This window comes from Cebidichthys violaceus, unplaced genomic scaffold (genome assembly GCF_023349555.1).
Source record: "Cebidichthys violaceus isolate CVI_PGR_0920_01 unplaced genomic scaffold, fCebVio1.0.p SCAF_108, whole genome shotgun sequence".
Taxonomy (NCBI): domain Eukaryota; kingdom Metazoa; phylum Chordata; class Actinopteri; order Perciformes; family Stichaeidae; genus Cebidichthys; species Cebidichthys violaceus.
In genome coordinates this window covers 473,736-477,527 of record NW_027176272.1, presented here as the reverse complement: position 1 = coordinate 477,527, position 3,792 = coordinate 473,736, and positions in this window count along the sequence as shown.

Sequence of the window (3,792 nt, the reverse complement as noted above, 5' to 3'; positions counted from 1 at the left end):
CTGGCTGTTGTCGGTGCGGTTGTTGTAAGTGCTTCAGTTGTAGGTCCTGCTGTTGTAGGTGCTGCAGTCGTAGGTGTTGCTGTTGTAGGTGGAGCAGTCGTCTGTGCGGCTGTTGAAGGTCCTGCTGTTGTAGGTGCGGCTGTTGTCAGTGCGGTTGTTGTAAGTGCTTCAGTTGTAGGTCCTGCTGTTGTAGGCGCTGCAGTCGTAGTTGCTGCTGTTGTAGGTGCTTCAGTTGTAGGTCTTGCTGTTGTAGGTATTGCTGTTGTAGGTGCGGCTGTTGTGGGTCCTGCTGTTGTAGGTGCGGCTGTTGTGGGTCCTGCTGTTGTAGGTGCGGCTGTTGTGGGTCCTGCTGTTATAGGTGCGGCTGTTGTCGGTGCGGTTGTTGTAAGTGCCTCAGTTGTAGGTCCTGCTGTTGTAGGTGGTACAGTTGTAAGTGCTGCTGTTGTTGGTGCTGCTGTTGTAGGTGCGGCTGTTGTGGGTCCTGCTGTTGTAGGTGCGGCTGTTGTAGGTGCAGCAGTCGTCTCTGCGGTTGTTGTAGGTGCTGCAGTCGTAGGTCCTGCTGTTGTAGGTGCGGCTGTTGTAGGTGCGGCTGTTGTCGGTGCGGTTGTTGTAAATGCTTCAGTTGTAGGTCCTGCTGTTGTAGGTGCTGCAGTCGTAGGTGCTGCTGTTGTAGGTGGAGCAGTCGTCTGTAAAGGTGTTGTAGGTCCTGCTGATGTAGGTGCAGCTGTTGTCGGTGCGGTTGTTGTAAGTGCTTCAGTTGTAGGTCCTGCTGTTGTAGGTGCTGCAGTTGTAAGTGCTGATGTTGTTGGTGCGGCTGTTGTAGGTGCGGATGTTGTGGATGCTGCTGTTGTAGGTGCAGCAGTTGTCGGTGCGGATGTTGTAGGTCCTGCTGTTGTAGGTGCGGCTGTTGTGGGTCCTGCTGTTGTAAGTGCAGCTGTTGTAGGTGCTGCAGTTGTAGATGCTGCAGTTGTTGTTGTAAATGTTGTAGCAGCTGCAGTTGCAGGTGCGGATGTTGTAATTGCTGCAGTCGTAGTTGCTGCTGTTGTAGGTGCGGCTGTTGTAAGTCCTGCTGTTGTAGGTGCAGCAGTCGTCTGTGCGGCTGTTGTAGGTCCTGCTGTTGTTGGTGCGGCTGTTGCCGGTGCGGTTGTTGTAAGTGCTTCAGTTGTAGGTTCTGCTGTTGTAGGCGCTGCAGTCGTAGGTGCTGCTGTTGTAGGTGCTTCAGTTGTAGGTGTTGCTGTTGTAGGTGGAGCAGTCGTCTGTGCGGCTGTTGTAGGTCCTTCTGTTGTCGGTGCGGTTGTTGTAAGTGCTTCAGTTGTAGGTCCTGCTGTTGTAGGCGCTGCAGTCGTAGGTCCTGCTGTTGTAGGTGCTGCTGTTGTAGGTGCTGCTGTTGTAGGTCCTGCTGTTGTAGGTGCTGCTGTTGTAGGTGCTGCTGTTGTAGGTCCTGCTGTTGTAGGTGCGGCTGTTGTCGGTGCGGTTGTTGTAAGTGCTTCAGTTGTAGGTCCTGCTGTTGTAGGCGCGGCTGTTGTTGGTCCTGCTGTTGTAGGTGCGGCTGTTGTAGGTGCTGCAGTCGTAGATCCTGCTGTTGTAGGTGCTACTGTTATTGGTGCGGTTGTTGTAAGCGCTTCAGTTGTAGGTCCTGTTGTTGTAGGAGCTGCAGTTGTAAGTGCTGCTGTTGTTGGTGCTGCTGTTGTAGGCGCTGCAGTCGTCTGTGCAGCTGTTGTAGGTCCTGCTGTTGTAGATGCGGCTATTGTAAGTGCTTCAGTTGCAGGTCCTGCTGTTGTAGGCGCTGCAGTCGTAGATGCTGCTGTTGTAGGTGCTTCAGTTGTAGGTCCTGCTGTTGTAGGTGCTGCAGTTGTAGGTGCGGCTGTTGTCGTTGCGGTTGTTGTAAGTGCTTCAGTTGTAGGTCCTGCTGTTGTAGGTGCTGCAGTCGTAGGTGCTGCTGTTGTAGGTGCTTCAGTTGTAGGTCCTGCTGTTGTAGGTGCTGCTGTTGTAGGTGCGGCTGTTGTGGGTTCTGCTGTTGTAGGTGCGGCTGTTGTATGTGCTGCAGTCGTAGGTCCTGCTGTTGTAGGTGCTGCTGTTGTAGGTGCTGCTGTTGTAGGTGCTGCTGTTGTAGGTGCGGCTGTTGTCGGTGCGGTTGTTGTAAGTGCTTCAGTTGTAGGTCCTGCTGTTGTAGGTGCTGCAGTTGTAGGTGTTGCTGTTGTAGGTGGAGCAGTCGTCTGTGCGGCTGTTGTAGGTCCTGCTGTTGTAGGTGCGGCTCTTGTCGGTGCGGTTGTTGTAAGTGCTTCAGTTGTAGGTCCTGCAGTTGTAGGCGCTGCAGTCGTAGTTGCTGCTGTTGTAGGTGCTTCAGTTGTAGGTCCTGCTGTTGTAGGTGCGGCTCTTGTCGGTGCGGTTGTTGTAAGTGCTTCAGTTGTAGGTCCTGCTGTTGTAGGCGCTGCAGTCGTAGTTGCTGCTGTTGTAGGTGCTGCAGTCGTAGGTCCTGCTGTTGTAGGTGCGGCTGTTATCGGTGCAGTTGTTGTAAGTGCTTCAGTTGTAGGTCCTGTTGTTGTAGGTGCTGCAGTTGTAAGTGCTGCTGTTGTTGGTGCTGCTGTTGTAGGCGCTGCAGTCGTCTGTGCAGCTGTTGTAGGTCCTGCTGTTGTAGATGCGGCTGTTGTTGATGCGGCTATTGTAAGTGCTTCAGTTGTAGGTCCTGCTGTTGTAGGCGCTGCAGTCGTAGATGCTTTTGTTGTAGGTGCTTCCGTTGTAGGTCCTGCTGTTGTAGGTGCTGCAGTTGTAGGTGCGGCTGTTGTCCTTGCGGTTGTTGTAAGTGCTTCAGTTGTAGGTCCTGCTGCTGTAGGTGCTGCTGTTGTAGGTGCGGCTGTTGTCGGTGCGGTTGTTGTAAGTGCTTCAGTTGTAGGTCCTGCTGTTGTAGGCGCTGCAGTCGTAGTTGCTGCTGTTGTAGGTGCTGCTGTTGTAGGTGCGGCTGTTGTGGGTCCTGCTGTTGTAGGTGCGGCTGTTGTAGGTGCAGCAGTCGTCTCTGCGGTTGTTGCAGGTGCTGCAGTCGTAGGTCCTGCTGTTGTAGGTGCGGCTGTTATCGGTGTGGTTGTTGTAAGTACTTCAGTTGTAGGTCCTGTTGTTGTAGGTGCTGCAGTTGTAAGTGCTGCTGTTGTTGGTGCTGCTGTTGTAGGCGCTGCAGTCGTCTGTGCAGCTGTTGTAGGTCCTGCTGTTGTAGATGCGGCTGTTGTCGATGCGGCAATTGTAAGTGCTTCAGTTGTAGGTCCTGCTGTTGTAGGTGCTGCAGTCGTAGGTGCTGCTGTTGTAGGTGGAGCAGTCGTCTGTAAAGGTGTTGTAGGTCCTGCTGATGTAGGTGCAGCTGTTGTCGGTGCGGTTGTTGTAAGTGCTTCAGTTGTAGGTCGTGCTGTTGGAGGTGCTGCAGTTGTAAGTGCTGATGTTGTTGGTGCGGCTGTTGTAGGTGCGGCTGTTGTGGGTCCTGCTGTTGTAGGTGCGGCTGTTGTAGGTGCAGCAGTCGTCTCTGAGGTTGTTGTAGGTGTTGCAGTCGTAGGTCCTGCTGTTGTAGGTGCGGCTGTTATCGGTGCGGTTGTTGTAAGTGCTTCAGTTGTAGGTCCTGCTGTTGTTAGTGCTGCAGTTGTAAGTGCTGCTGTTGTTGGTGCTTCAGTTGTAGGTCCTGCTGTTGTTAGTGCTGCAGTTGTAAGTGCTGCTGTTGTTGGTGCTGCTGTTGTAGGTGCTGCAGTCGTAGGTGCTGCTGTTGTAGGTGGAGCAGTCGTCTGTACGGCTGTTGTCGGTGAGGTTGTTGTA